Genomic DNA, 17,147 nt, shown 5'->3' with positions numbered 1-17,147 from the left:
AACATTACCTTCTCTGTGCAATGATTTTGCACAGAGCAGCCCCGGTCCTTCTCTTCTTGGGTCCCCTGAGGGCTCTGGATCCTCCCCCTGCTATGTTCCCCCAAAGCAAGTCGCTTGCTATGGGAGCACCTTTGCAGGCTCGCTCTTAAACCATGCTCTGTGTGTCTATAGGCACACCTCCTGCTACTCCCCAAGTTATGTGGCACATAGTGAATTAATAGGAAGAAAATGATTGGCTAAACTCATAAGTGCTTTTTTCATCAACATACACCAAAACACATGGCTTTTCAGCTCTTTACCGCCACCCTTTGGGCAACTTCTGCTATTGTTATCTGATGTTTAGCATTGGTCAGGAGCATGCGTGTTTGTACTTTGGATTTTAGTCCGATGTATTTGTGTACACACAATTGAATAATCCGACGCAACACATGTTTTGTCGGACAATTTGAGAGCATGCACAGCCAACATTTGTTGTCAGAAATTCCGACAACAATTGTCCGATGGAGCATACAGACGGTCAGGTTGTCCGACAAAAAATGTCCGTCGGACAATTGTTGTCGGAATATCCGATCGTGTGTATGGGCTTTTAGGGAGATCTGGCTGAATGCGGAAAACCTGTAAGTGAATGTCCCACCCACTGGGTGTTTACAGCAATGCAGCTTAATCAGCACCCATACACATCCAGAAAGTGTTTATGATTAAGCAAAAGCTATGTGGAGCTTTTAATGATCCCTGGGAAAAACGATGTTATAAAAATGCTATTCGCTTGACCTTATTAGGCTTCAGGACTTTATAGCCTTATCAAATTGTTCCTTTTGTAGTCAGTGACCTTGCACAAGATTGCTATAGCTCCCAACAGGAATGACTTTGTCAAGAATTGAAGATTCCATGTCTAAACTGCAGGGTCAAGTGATTTAGAATTCCAGACACTCATGCTTTATGAACTATATGGTTCTCTTCAGAATAGATAAAAAATGCAATGCGCTGATTTGAAGATTCATCCGATTTTAAAGCCAATTTATTTAACACTAGACTACCAACTGTCAGCTATTTGCAGTAAATGTCCCCAAATTCTTCCTTCCCTCTTTCCTCATCAGATTTCCCTTTTTTGGGACCACAAGTAAAGACTTGTATAAATAAATGTACTATTTTAAGTGATTTTATTCCACTAACTTTTCATCCAGTTTCATGAGTTGAGACTAAAAAAAAAAAAACTGCACTATTAGGTTTCCGCTGAAAATGTTTTTCTTTACTTCGCCATGATCCACACAATTGCAAATTGTTTCTCCTTTAAAGAGTTTGTGTAAAATGAGACCCTGTTTTCCATCTCAGAAAATTGGACGTTTTTTCTATACAACAAAAGAAGCTGGAATTCCCGGTACGCAGAAGTTTTGTTCTGCCTTGTCAGTGACTATAATGTATTAAAGCCCAAACATCAAAATGACAGCCAAACATCTTCTTTTACATTTCCAGAAGAAGCCCATTTATTTCATAGCGAGTGGGTTGGGCATTTACCTGTAAGGTACAAATGGCATTTACACATTTGTTCTTTTGTTGAGGCGTAGTTATATCAATGTCACAAATTGCTAAGTTTGGAGAATTTGGCACTGTAGTAGCTGAAATATGCCACTAGATGGTGCAACACAACAATAACAAAATACTAAAGTAGTAAAAGAATATTAATACTAATAAGAATACTAAATTGCAGTTTCTTTACCTCATGATTTAGTTTAAGCTGCATATCGAGTTATAGCATTCAACTTTTTAGCAAGTGCTTATTTATACAAACAGAAAGAATCTTTATGTCATATTATGTTGTTTCAATGCTGGGAAGACCACTACTGCCAAATAGAAAGTATTCCGTTTATAAACAATTCCCTAGTGTGTAATCAGTAAAAAAAAATGTTACTCCCATCTGTTCGCCCAGACTCGGCTTCTTCTCTCATTTTAGTGCCATCTTGCCTCTTGCACAACTTCATGAAGGTAAAGCCATGCTGTCAGCTGACGGTCTACACATCAAAATCAGTGGCACCTTTCCTGTGACAGTTATGTGTTACTGTTCTTTGCAGGACATCAGGTTTATACTGTATGTAAGATCCTAGGAGAAGGGTCTGAGATACAAAGAAAGGTATAGTTTTTGACTTTGAAAGTCTGCTTATCAGAAAGTATTTTAGTCTTAGGGCTCTTTCACACGAAGCGGATCCGTATTGATCCGCCCCGTGTGTGTCCGTCTGCTCAGCGGGGATCATCCGTAAATCCCCGCTGAGCTGTCGGCGGACAGGGCGGTCCCCACACACTGTGCAGAGACCGCCCTGTCTTTGCTCCGCTCTCCCCTATGGGGAATCGGATGAATACGGACCATGTGTCCGTATTCATCCGACCCGTTCCGCCAGACAGAAGAAAAATAGGGTTTTCTTCCGTCTGAAAAAGCGGATCTTTGCGGAGGCGGATCTTTACGGACGTTAGCGGATACTCATCCGCTAACGTCCACAATCCCATAGGGATGCATTGTGAGTCCGTAAACGGACTTGTAAAAAACGGACCGTTCGTCCACCCGTGTGAAAGGGCCCTTATACAGTGGGGGAAATAATTATTTGAACCCCTGCAGATTTTGTAAGTTTGCCCACTTACAAAGAATATAAGGGTCTTTAATTTGTTATCATAGGTGTATTTTAAATGATAGATACAGAATATCAGCCAAAAATCCTAAAAAAAACAAACAAAAAAAACACATAAAACAAATGCTATAAATTAAGTTGCAGTTCAGTGAGTAAAATAAATATTTGATCCCAAAGCAAAACATGACTTAGTACTTGGTGGAGAAACCCTTGTTGGCAAGCACAGAAGTAAGACGTTTCTCGTAGTTGGTTACCAGGTTTTCACACATCTCAGGAGGGATTTTGGTCCACTCTTCATACAGATCTTCTCTAAATCCTAATGCCGCGTACACACCATCACTTTATGTGATGAAAAAAAACGACACTTTCTGTGAAGTAAAAAATGACGTTTTTGAAACTTCAATTTTCAAAGACGAAGTTGCCTACACACCATCGTTTTCTCACAATGATCTTGCAAAGTGAGGTTACATTCCACCACGTTTTACCATTGAAGCTTGCTTCATAAGTAGCTTCTGGGCATGCGTGGATGAAAAAACGTCTTAGAAAACGAAGTTTTTTGCTACACACGGTCAATTTCTGTGAAGTAAAAAGTGCACTTTTGAAAAACGACACATAAAATTGAAGCATGCTTCAATTTTTTTTGGTCGTTTTTTACAAGACATAAAACGATGTTTTCCCCTACACACAGTCAATTAAAGTGACGTTTTTAAAAATGTCATTTTTTTTCATCACATAAAGTGATGGTGTGTACGCGGCATTAAAGTTACCTGACTGTCTCTTGGAAATATGAAGTTTTAGCTTCCCCTATAAATTTTCTATAGGATTAAGGTCTGGAGAGTGGAGACTGACTAGGCCACTCTATGACCTTAATGTGCTTCTTCTTGAGCCACTTCTTTGTTGCCTTGGCAGGTTGATTGCTTCCACGTGTTTCTAGGAGGAGGCTGCAGAAAGCAGTGTGTGTGGGAAGGTTATGAATAATTATCTGACCCAGCTAATCCTTGATGTCACTGTAATCAAAAGTATGAATTGGGGAGATAAGAAATGTCTGGGAGCACCTCTTCAGAACTCTCTCTCCCCTTGGGCTTCTCCATGGGAGGAGGCCTTTGTGAAGGGTTTCTGTCTAGAACTGGACTCAGCATGAGCCATGTGCTGATGAACAGGGCCGTCTTTAATGTTGATTGGACCCTGGGCAAAATAATTCTTGGGCCCCCCATGCAATTTTGCTCTCCACCTGCTCTGGGACATAAAATAAATATCAGCTAGACTTAAAATCAGTTTATGTACCAAATCAGACAATGATTGCGATTGGTTGCCAGAGGTTACAGCATATCATTATCACTTACTGACTGGTTGCTAGAGGTTACATCACACATTACGGCTCACTGATTAGTTGCTAGAGGTTAGATCACATGATTTCTTCTTGCTGATTGCTAGAGATTACTGTACAGTAAAACTGCTCACTAATTGGTTGCTAGAGGTTACAACACGACATCTCTTCACTGCAGAGGGGAATGATAGGAATGATATACATATGAATGCCGCCATTATTTACATATGAATGCGGCCGACCTAAGCTATTCACATACTAATTCTGCCGCTATCTACATATGAATGCTCCCGTTATTTACATATGAATGATTGTTATTTGCATGTAAACACAGGGTCTGTAGGTGAGTCATCTGTACACAACAATAGGGCAGAGCTGGGCAGCATTACTAGCAGCACTTCACACTGAGATATCAGGACACGGCAAAGGACTAAAACTTCAAGGGACAAGGGAATTTAAACTGGGATAATTGGCAAGTATAAGGCAGCTGTTTTGGGCCCCACAACAATGACAGGGCCCAGGGCAGCTTCCCCTTTTGCCCTGTCTTAAAGACGGCCCTGCTAATGAACCAGAGGACTAAATTGAAGCTGGAGTATAAAACTGAAGTGATCTGGGCTTAATAAACAATCTTCTTGCTAAAAGGGTGTCACAAAGGACCTCTTGGAATCTGCAGCGCTGCAGCCTGTCAGGTCTCTCCTCTCACAGTGATTAGGTTGTGGGAGGAGAGACAACGTGTGGTACAGTGCTAGGCACTGTACTTCACACTGAAAAAGTGAAAAAATAATAAAACAGCAAAGATTTACAACTGATCACAGTCATTAGAGCAGCGCATTGTCACTATGGTGACATTCTACTACACTGGTTAGCGATCAGTAACACTGTATGCCATTGTAGCATACAGGGTCTCTGATCATTGATCAGAGCAGTACTATGTCACTATAGTGACACTGCATTGTTCTAGTGACAGTTATTTTATTTTTTGTAATGTATAACAAAAATGTAAAAAAAATAATAAATAATGAGTTCATTCACATTTGGGGTTTTCTTAATGTGGATCACTCGTCAGAGAGCATTTATTAGTTTTAACTCCTTAAATGGTTGACAACCACATCACAACCACATGCAAAGTGTGTGGCTACAATGCAGTTATGAGGCCCCATCCACTTGAATGGGTTGCGTTCAGTGGACAGTAATACCCATTGAGTGCAAGACCCAGAAGGGAACAGAAACAATCCTGTTTCTCCCTAGAAAGTGATTGCTACATACTATATTTCTCAATGCTGATTCACTGTAAAAAAAAAAAAAATCAGAATCCATCAAGTTATGCTAGATTCATCATAAATATTTGCAAAAAAAACAGCTGTGAAATAGGAATTAAACTATAACAATAGGTACTTTTTCTTTCATTTTGGATAGATCAAGGGATCGCCATCTGTATCCACTTGCAGAGATTTCCCTTCACTTCCTGTCCCATTACCAAACAGAAAGCAAGAGTAAATCCCTGCAAATTAAAGGAATCCCTTGGGAACCCCCAGATCACCAGAACGAATGTCTCCATTGGGAGAATTTCCCTCTATTACTTTTCTAGGGCAACCTAAAATTTGGGATTTTCATTTACTTTCACTTTTAATAATAATGGTAAACAGGACAAATAGAAATGGCGGAATCTCCTTAATTGGAGCACAAACAACAATAAAAACGGACAGGAGTTCTTAACTCTCTCCACTTTATCCAAAATTAAAAAAGCTACATCTGTTTTTTATTAGCCAATGTTTCCACAGTAGTACTGAAGGGTAAAGGACTCGTGTGAGACAAGGAAATGAAACTTTCCACTGAACATTACAGGTCACTAAAATCAGCTTATGAGAACTTCTATACATTGCATGTCTGGGGAACATGTATAAACATTAGCTATGCTTTTACTACTAGGAATTATATTTGTTCTAGGGCTCATGCATCCCCTAAGGACTGAATTAGTGGGAATGTATAGTGGTTTTGTGGTCAGGATTAAAAAAAAAAAAGTATTTTAAAATTATTTTTAAAATTTGCTGAATTTACAGATTAGTGAAAGTCAGATTAGTGAAACCTCCTCTTATACCTTTATGTTATATGGCTCCATTGGAGATTTTAATTAGAGGAATTGGGGGTGATTTAGAACTGCAGACTGTGAATGTTAGTAAATAAGGTTCCCCTTACAAAAACCCAATCGGGTGCTAGCAAAAATCCATTTGTTTTACCTTTCACATGATTGGGTATTCAAAGTGAACAAAGGTTTACTATATTTACTTACATTCACTTTACCAAATGAAAATACAAATAGGTTGCCACTGCTGACCTCTTTCCGAAAATGTTAGTTGCCTTGTTCCTTTCTCATGGTGGGGTCAATTTACCTCCCTGGCGGTATGATTACGGTATGTCTGATTTTTGAATGTCAAAGCGGTACCTTGTTTTGCATGGAAATTTGTTGTTTTATATTGTAGGCCTGTAAGTCTTAGGCCCCGTACACACGATAGAATCCATCCGCAGATAAATCCCAGCAAATGGGTTTCTGCGGATAGATCCTATGGTGTGTACATGCCAGCGGATCTGTTTCCGCGGAGAAATCTCCTCTGGGATGGATTCCAGCAGATCGGATATTTGCTGTGATGCACAACAAATCCATCTGCTGGAATCCATTCCAACGGATGGATCCGCTCGTCTGTACAGACTTACCGGATCCATTCGTCCAAAGGGATTCCCCGCACGCGTCGTAATGATGTGACGCATGAGTGGAATTCCTTATATGACAGCGTCGCGCCCGTCGCCGCGTCATAATCGCGGCGACGGCGCGACACGTCATCGCCAGAGGATTTCCGCGCGGATTTCAATGCGATGGTGTGTACACTCTGTGAAGCATGTAATTCTCCCTGCTTGTTTTAGAGATATTGTGTGTGTTAGAGGTAAAAAGGGTTCATGTGTTACAGGCTGATTGATATGTTAATGACCCTTCCTCAGCCAGCTCCCTAGTTCAAATGGTAATTGATTTATTGTGTGTGGGAAGGAGACCGGCCTTACTGTTTACAATGATTAGATAAGTGGCTCATGTTAATTATTCTGATTGCTTCATTGTGGTCAGGCTGTTACACCTAGTAATTAACTCCGCTGATGTCCTTATCTAAAGAAAATGTGTTTTCAGGTCGGCTCCGAATTGTCTGGCTATATTCTGTATGAGAACTCCAGAGTGGGTGAAAAGGGGGTGGAGCTCCCATTGTTCCTTGATTAAGGATTTAGCTTGTAAAACTGTATATATAACCAACAGCAAGCTGCCAATAAATCAGTCTTGGTTCCAGCATCCAGTCTTGACTCATGTGTGGGGGATCCTGTGATGTTCTTGTATGGAGAGGAGGGAATGCTTGACGGGGATATCATACCGATACCGTCACAATTGGTTGGTAGCAGTGGGATTTTCCCTTCTACTCTCCTTTACACCCGGATTCCAAGCAGACACTGGAAGAACTACTGGAAGTTCGTGGAAGGATTGCTAGCAACAAAACCGAGCGGGTCATCATAGCAGAATCAATGGAGATAGACCAGGAGGACGGGATTGCAGCAACGCCAGCAGTACAAGAGATGGAGACACCAGTGATTCAGGAGGAGGAATCGCCAGCCAACAAGCTAATGAGAGAGAAGCTAGCGTGGTTCGGCCCGAACCCAACGGCAGATGTGGTGCTGAGAGTGATGGACCTGTTAGCGAAGGAGGCTAAAGAAATAAGGGACGCAGAACTACAGAAGGATAAACAAATAAGGGACGCAGAGCTACAGTTAAAACTGGCAGCAGTCCAACAAGCAGCCGCACCTTCTCCGAACAGTGAGTACAGCACAGCAGACACAAGGAAGATTCCGTTTAGCGCTTTTAAAGCTTTTGATGAAAAGGACTGTGAAATTGATAACTACCTGGCGGATTTTGAGCGACAATGTAACCTGCACCGAATAGCTAGAAGAGAGTGGGTTGCAATATTGTCAGGCAAACTGTCAGGCAAAGCTTCTGATGCTTTCCGGACCGTGCCAGATCAGGATATCCATAGCTACGCCAGGGTTAAAGAAGTGCTCCTGGCTCGTTATGCAGTAACCCCAGAGTCCCACCGACAGAAGTTCAGGGACTCACGCAAAACCACGAAAGACTCTTACGCGGAGTGGGCATGCCAGTTGTCCCTGTCGGCCTCTAACTGGGTTAACAGCAGCCAGGCCACCACCGCAGAGGACATTTTGCAACTAATGCTCCTGGAGCAATTTTACAATCACATCCAGACGGACGTTAAAGATTGGGTGAGAGATCGCAGGCCCATGACTCTACCAGAGGCTGCGAAGTTGGCGGATGAATATGCGGATACTCGCAAGACAAACCAGGTCACACCACGGGTACAACCTCCACGACCAACGGCGCCCTCACACCCACCAGCCGCTAGATACCAACCGCCTAACAGACCGATGACATCTAGCCCTCGCTACCCACGCCAGGAGGACAACGAACAACGCTGCTTCCGGTGCAAACAGTTGGGTCACTTCAAGCAGAATTGCCCCATGAATGACAACACCAGGTCAAATTGGTCTCAACCTGGGTACCGCCCACCAGCAGCAGCCCATTGTGTAGACTTGGCTTGGGATGCCCAGGAGCTGGGTCAGGAAGAACCATTGGGCACCCCTTTCGAAGCCCTCATGGTACAATCTGTTATTACGGACAACAGGGAACACCATTGTCAGCTGGTCATGGGCGACAGCCATGAGCCGGAGGGGCCTTGGAGGGAGCTGGGCAGAAAGAGGCACCGCCAGCTACCCTCCAAGAAGAAGAGGTCCTGGAAGTCATATAACCAGCGGACCTGGGAGGAGAAGAAGCGACTGGAGGAGATGGAATCGCAGCGGGCGCCCCAGGTGCGGGCCGAGATGTTCGCCAAGGGCCCACCGGTGGCCCCTTACACCACCACCCAGTTCCTGATGATGAAGGACCACGTGGAGAGCCTGCAGGACATGAGCAAGCAGGATCTGATCCATGAGTACATAGAGCTGGAGGAGTGCATAAGCCGCATGGAGGAGGAGAACAACCACCTGAGGTCACAGCGGGCTGACCCCCCCAGGCTCCATGAACTGGAGATGGAGCTGGAGAAGCTCAAAGAGGAGAACCGGCGGCTGCGGAGGGAGCAGGGGGTGGCTGACCTTATGGGGCTCTGAGTCCCCTCCCCCCCCCCCCCGGACTCTGAGCACCAGTGCTACAGCATTTCAACAAATATAACTTTTTCTTTTTATGAATCTCCTGTGGATTGTCACTTCAGAGCCATAACCTGCCCCTCCCATAGCGGGACACCTAGATGGCGGCGCACAGACCCATTCGCCATCTTCACACTGACTTCTGGTGACTCTGCAGATCGCACAAAGACTTGGGGACTGACCGGCGTGTGATCCGACGACCCGGTGACATACCTGAGTCGGAAGCAGTTGCCAAGGGAGGTCAGTCACGCCAAACGGAGTTAACCTTGGACTAAAAGCTCTGAACCCGTCAACCCTACTGGACCAGGGAAGGTCCAACCGGGTTTGCCGGAGCAGGGAGAAAAAGGGGGGCCATTGTGAAGCATGTAATTCTCCCTGCTTGTTTTAGAGATATTGTGTGTGTTAGAGGTAAAAAGGGTTCATGTGTTACAGGCTGATTGATATGTTAATGACCCTTCCTCAGCCAGCTCCCTAGTTCAAATGGTAATTGATTTATTGTGTGTGGGAAGGAGACCGGCCTTACTGTTTACAATGATTAGATAAGTGGCTCATGTTAATTATTCTGATTGCTTCATTGTGGTCAGGCTGTTACACCTAGTAATTAACTCCGCTGATGTCCTTATCTAAAGAAAATGTGTTTTCAGGTCGGCTCCGAATTGTCTGGCTATATTCTGTATGAGAACTCCAGAGTGGGTGAAAAGGGGGTGGAGCTCCCATTGTTCCTTGATTAAGGATTTAGCTTGTAAAACTGTATATATAACCAACAGCAAGCTGCCAATAAATCAGTCTTGGTTCCAGCATCCAGTCTTGACTCATGTGTGGGGGATCCTGTGATGTTCTTGTATGGAGAGGAGGGAATGCTTGACGGGGATATCATACCGATACCGTCACACACTCCATCGCATAGAAATCTGCGGAAATCTTTGAGAGGATTTATCCGTGGAAACGGTCCGCTGGACCGTATCTGCGGATAAATCCTCTCGTGTGTATGGGGCCTTAGAAATAACTTAAATCTGTCCAAACAAGAGTCTAGTAGACATCCCGGGTATGATAAAGTTTAAAACATGAAACCATAAATTATAATATAATAAATAACTATAAATTATTATAAAAAAAATCAGCTAAAACCGCTTTGAACACTTTTTGGATGCCATGGACGTTCTCAAGTTTTCAGGCAGAAAGAATGGCAGAAAGAATGTTAAAAGTGCAGGTAGGGCACTGGACAAAGCACTAGGGACAAAACCGAGGTGAAATTATTTGATACAGTATATGTTTTTTATATTTTTCTTAATTTGATGCTGGGCTCCGCCCCCATGCATTGCGACGCTCACAGGGAACTGAGCCAGGAACAGTGATAAATCGGGCAGAGAATCTGGCCGGAGGACATTGCATGATCCTAGGGACAAGGTAAGTACCTGTACCTGGATACTGCGGTGTAATCCCGTGGCTCGGGGTTATCGCTTTTGGTACTGAAAATTAACCCCAAGTCACACTCAAGATTACCGCTAGGAAGGTTAATCAAATTTAGACTGTTCACTCTGAAAAAATATATGTTGACCTAGCTATGTAAATAAAGTTAAAATGTGTAATTTTATAAAGCTGATGGTCAGCAAGTTACGTGTGCCCACACTTGAAGTCCCACCACTGCGCCTCTAGAATGAATGTAATTTAACACTATAGCTGCCACTTTAAATAATAAGATAATGTGAACAGTATTATAACCCCTATCAAAATTTGGGATTTGTGAAAAATAGTGGCACAATGCAGCCCGACCATTGCCAATAATGCAGCCTGACCATTGCCAATAATGCAGCCTGAACTGTGCCATTATTGCAGCCTAACTTGTGCCAATAATGCAGCCTGACCTATGCCATTATTGCAGCTTGACCTGTGCCATTATTGCAGCCCGACCTGTGCCATTATTGCAGCCTGACCTGTGCCATTATTGCCGCCCGACCTGTGTCATTATTGCAGCTCCAAATTCCTGTATTGGCCGTCAGTGTAGAGTGGGAGGGTCGTTTCCATGATGACGCTTGCTATTTAAATTACCAACTGAGGGATGCGCGTACCCGCTTCAGAAGACGTAATCTTAACGAAACATGCGTAAAGCGGATACACGCACACCCACACGCACAACCGGGTTAACCAGCTGATTGTCAGTGGAACGCACACCGTTCCTAGGCTGGCTCTGACATCCTCTCAGGCTACGAGTGCTGTGCTGGGAGGTCTGCTATCGTTCAGATAGCCGTCCACTTGTTTTTTACCTGCATTATTTTTAACTTTACTGGAACTTTGGTCCCAGCTTTTATTTATTTTTATTTATATTTATTTTTATTTGCTTTTTTATTCGTATATATTTTTGTATTCACCTGCTCCTTGTGCATGCCAATATCAGTGGCAGTGCAAATAAAATACCCCCATTTTTGAACTTACTACGCTATGAGAGATTATTTTTTTTCTCCTGGAGGAATCTGGATATTTAAAGGACCCGAACCACCTGGACCAGAATACTCACCCAGAGGACCCAAGGAGGTGAAAGCCGAGCTGCCGGAGACTATACATATACATGAACTTTACCCCTGCAGGGGTGACTGTCTCTGGAATCTGGATATTTAAAGGACCCGAACCACCTGGACCAGAATACTCACCCAGAGGACCCAAGGAGGTGAAAGCCGAGCTTCCGGAGACTATACATATACATGCACTTTACCCCTGCAGGGGTGAGTGTCTCTGGTGAGTGGGGACCCAGGAGGGGGAGCACCGGAATCACCGCGTGAACTTTCACTATTGCATACCTTGATCACTCACCCAGATTGGGTGCACCTATTCACGAACATTTTCACAAATTTTCAATCATTGATTAACCACATGTGGACTGTTGATATATTGTTGGATTGAAAACTTATTGGACTATTTATTTATTATTTTTTATTCTCATTGCTGTATACATTCTTGTACACCATTTTTTTGGGGTTACACACCTTGCACTGCCGTCTAAGCTTCAGCATTTGCATTGCTGTCAGGCGGCCACTGTTAAATATTCACTGCTTGTTTATTCATTATTTATTATTTTTACTGACCACCCACCAAGTACACTTAGCCTCATACCTTATCTGTGACCGTCAGTCACACTACATTTTGCACTACTATTAGTCCAATGGTGAACATTACTATTTATTTTAGCATTGTCTGAGTTTTCTATAGAAAATAATTTTTCTACCTATACATTTAATATATTGAGGCACTTTTATCTCATTAGATCCACTAGTCACTACCATTAAATTTGGATCGTATATAAAGTTTCATGGTACCACACTTCCGGTACACCTAACCTCCAGCTGAGACAGCGCCACCACCCCCATTTCTCTCTATCTCGCCTTTGTGTCCCTTAGGGGATCACTCATCGGGGGGGCTGCAGTCTTCTATTCTATTTTATTCAATTTATTTTGATTTGACTTTTGAAACTAATCCTCCCTCTACTATTACCTAATTCCACTCAGTTTTATCCTAAGCACGGTACTTCCCATTATTATTATTGCAGCTCTACCTGTGCCATTGCTCGGGCTGCTCTGTCTTCTCAGCAAGTGTCAGGACTTGTCGGGAGATCGCAGGCACTCATGAGGGCTTGGGATGTCTTTCCTCTGCTATCTTCCGGTACTAACTTTCGGTACTAACGTGGCGACGACAGCGGGGGCAGTGGTGTATTTAGATTTTGTGCTGCCCTAGGCCTGACTAAACTTGTGCACCCCCAATTTAAATATGACCCATCCTTTCCTGTCAGTGCAGCCCTATCAGCGCAGCCCTATCAGTGCAGACTACAACAGATTCTAATGGGACCTTAAGGGGGGTCTCTCTCTAACAGTGTTCATTAGAAAGGGTGGCTGGCAAGGTGCACCCTGCTGCGGGTGGCTGGCCTGGCTCCCTGCTATGGGTCAGTGGGTGGCTGGCATGGTGCAACCTGCTGTGGGTGGCTGGCTGGCTGGCCTGGCTCCATGCTGTGAGTCAGTGGGTGGGTGGCACGGTGCACCCTGCTGCGGGTGGCTGGCCTGGCTCCCTACTGTGAGTCAGCGAGTGGGTGGCTGGCACGATGCACCCTGCTGTGGCTGACAGAGAGAGGTGGGCTGATAGAGAGAGGTGGGCTGACTGACAGAGGGGGGAGGGGGCTGACAGGTGGGCTGGCTGACAGTGGGGTGTGGGCTGGCTGACAGTGGGGTGTGGGGTAGCTGACAGAGAATGGGGAAGCTGACAGAGAGGGGGTAGCTGACAGAGAGGTGGGCTGGCTGACAGAGGGGGAGCTGACAGAGGGAGAGGGGGCACTAGCAGAGGGAGAGGGGGCACTGACATAAGGGGAGGGGGCAGGCAGAGAGAAAGGGGGTGCTGACAGAGGGGGTGGGCTGACAGAGAGGGAGGGGACGCTGACAAAGGGGGCTGGGCTGACAGAGGGGGAGGGGGCGCTGACAGAGGGGGGTGAGCTGACAGAGGGTGAGGGGGCGCTGACAGAGCAGGGTGAGCTGACAGAGAGGGAGGGGTGCTGACAAAGAGGGGTGGGCTGATAGAGAGAGGTGGGCTGACTGACAGAGGGGGAGGGGGGGCTGACAGAGAGGGGGCTGATAGAGAAAGGTGGGCTGACTGACAGAGGGGGATGGGGGCTGACAGACGGGGAGGGGCGCTGATAGAGAGGGGGGCTGACAGAGGTGGGCTGACTGACAGAGGGGGAGGGGGCGCTGACAGAGGGGGAGGCTGATAGAGAGGGGGGCTAACTGACAGAGGGGGAGGGGGCTGACAGAGGGGTGGGCTGATAGAGAGGGGGGGCTGACTGACAGAAGGGGAGGGGTGGCTGACAGAGTGATCATAGGGAGACCTCAGGCGAGCTCCGCCTCCACATGTGACAAGCTCTGCCGGGGCCAATTGCAGACGCCCATGTCGGCCGCCCACACAACCCCATTCGGCCAATCACAGGATGCTTGTTGCCCATCGCTAAGCTGGGCTCGCAGCGATCACTGTGTGTGAAACGTTTAAAACAGCACAGGTGTTCTGTCGATTCCCGTCAGTCCGCCTCTGCAAGTGCCGCTACATCAAGTCACCGGGAGCTGCATTTGTGCGGGAAGCAGCTGCGGGAAGACGGGTGGGGGGCTTGGCTTTTTCTCATGACTATGCCAAAACACAGCACTGAGCGGGGGGCATTGCCGGTAGTGGCGGGGGGCGTTGACAGCAGTGGTGGGGGCGGTGCCTGATGTACATTTGCTCCATAAGCCCTGTCCCATATTTTTGGGGGGGGGGAAGTGCGTTTTATGGTCCGAAAAATACGGGTATGTATTTTTCACTCTAATATTGTGTTATAAGCGCCATTACTTTTCACTATCTCATTTTGATAAGGGTTATAATACTGTTCGCAGTTTTTTTGCCCAACCTTTTTTTTATTTGAAATCAATACGCATTCATTCTACAGTATGTATCACTGTGTTTTTTTTTTTCATTTTCAAAGGAGATATGCACATTGCTGGGTGAAGAAAGCAGCCCTTTTGATTTTTGTCCACTAGATGACAGCCTTACAAGCCTATAAAACAACTTGTAAAGTATTGGCAAAACATTGTGTCAGAAGGATTACTCTGACACTGTGGAGTGGGTGTGATACCGCCATCTCCAGGTGGGTATAAGCCAGTGGAGAATAGCACCCAGAGGACAAGATAGCATCCAGAATGGGAGAGCTAGCATATGCTTTCACATTGGTAGCAGACTCTGTAGTGAAGGTCCTCCTGAAGAGTCTGAGTAGCTGCTTCAGTGTCCCATGGAGAGGGTATAGGACTCCCGTTATTTAACACGATTCACCCAAAGCAGAATTCAGTTTAACAAGATTTGCTCATTAGCTGCTTTAATAATGGAGTGGATGTTATCAGTAACTAGGGTGAATCCTATCCAAACATTTGGGGATTATTCACTGGACTAAGTGAGCATTTAAAGTCAAGCTGGCCAAAATAACTTTACTCTAATAACAGATGCAGCAATTGTGTGCACTGAATGCCCTGAACCAGACAAATGTAAGGGAGAGGAGTCCTTCAAGAGAAGATCATTTAGATCAGTGGTTCTCGACCCTGTCCTCAAGTACCCCCAACAGGCCATGTTTGCAGGTTTTCCTTTATCTTGCACAGGTGCTTTAATCCAGAGTCAATGGCTTGGTATTTTGGGCAGCTATCCAAGAGAAATTCCGAAAACATGGCCTGTTGGGGGTACTTGAGGACAGGGTTGAGAACCACTGATTTAGATAAACTGGGACATGTATGCCCTGAGTTCTGAGAATGGCAAGAAGACCTAGGACTATTGTGAATACTCTGGGCGTGGAGAAAAGGGCAAAGGGCAGTGTGGAAAATTGTAAATGGTTGTCTGTCACTGCAAAGTGTAGAAAGGGCTGATAAAAAGTGGGTGGATAAAAATGACTATGCAGATAGGCAGCTTGGATGTCTACAAATGTGAGGTATTCCCCCTGTTTGAAGGAGGTGGTTACTGATCTTGCAGATTTCATGTAAAATTTGGGATTTTGAAGGTATTTGTTGATGAATTTTAAGTCCAGAATAGGAAGAATACCCCTGTTGGGCTTTGGTAAAATGAAAAGGTTTGGGTAGAAACTTTGAAACATGTCTTCTGTAGGTACTGGTACAACTACCTCTGGGGCAAGAAATAGTTCAGGGCAGCTTTTGGTTGATATGAGAGAAGAAGTGGACATAGTACACGTGACCAGGTTCCGCCGCCGACGTACATTTCGTATAGTTACGTTTTCAAAGGGCCTTGAAAACGTAACTATACGAAACGTATGTCGTCGGCGGAACCTGGTCACGTGTACTATGTCCTACGTCACTTCCCGATTGTCTGGATAGTGTCTGCAGCTGATGGAACACATGCCGCCACGGAGGTGGGGGATCCAGTGTTTTTTTTATCAAAGCTTGCAGACCCAGTGCCGGGAGAAGGGCACTTTTTATGTGAGTAGCCAATTGGCTGGTGTTTTTATTCCAGTTTAATAAAATAGCGTTGCACTATGGAAGCTCTCTGTTTGTATTCCATGTTCTAAAATCTCAACATTCCGAGGGTGAGGTATCTTACATGCTCCAGTCCATTTATATGTCTGCAGGCATTATCCTGCTCAAGCGCATCTGACCGTCTTTTTCATTAAAGAGGTCAACCAGGTCTGGTAAGCACATTTTACTACCTGTGCACATTGGGTATCGTACTAATTATCCAGGTGGTGGAAGATCAATTAAGTTTGCACGACCGGAGACGGTTTTTGTATCACAGCAAGAAATACTGTATATCTAGAGGATATTCGAGCATTGATGTTGTATCTTTGTTTGGACCAATGGGACATTATTATTTACTATTAAATTGATTGATTTATCATGTACAACAGGACACATTTTTATAAATTTACTTGTTGTTGCATATTATAGGATAAGTTGTGTAATTACATATTACTCTATAGCGCCCCCAGTACACTTTTTAGCACGCATCAGATAGAAGTCACATACACTTCATCACTTTCTAGGGGAGCAGCTTCGCACACATTGTGTGTTTGGGACCTTTACATGGGCATCCAAATTATTGTTTATTAATATATATAAAAAAAAATTTGGGCGCGGAATTGTTTTTTATATATGGAAGGAGTATGCGGCTACCCAGCTGTGTACCACCTTGTAACGCATCTTTATGGCAAAGGGGTGGGAGGAAGTGACTGAGTACCTTTTAGGGGTTCTAAGCAGAGGTGACCGTAAAGGAAAAGGTAAGTGAACCAACAATGCACTAGCCTAAAGGAACCTATTTAGAAAATAAAAAACAAACCTTTACAAACCCTTTAAAGTTATTTTCTATTAGAGTGGGAAGGTTTAGAAGGTCTATTGGGATTTCATTGCTGTCTGGTTCCAGTTACAAAGATTGTCCTGTCCAATTGATGGATAGTGAAGTGAGGGTATATA

Source organism: Rana temporaria, chromosome 4, assembly GCF_905171775.1.
Source record: "Rana temporaria chromosome 4, aRanTem1.1, whole genome shotgun sequence".
In the NCBI taxonomy this organism is placed as follows: domain Eukaryota; kingdom Metazoa; phylum Chordata; class Amphibia; order Anura; family Ranidae; genus Rana; species Rana temporaria.
Note: the sequence above shows the minus strand (reverse complement) of the source record.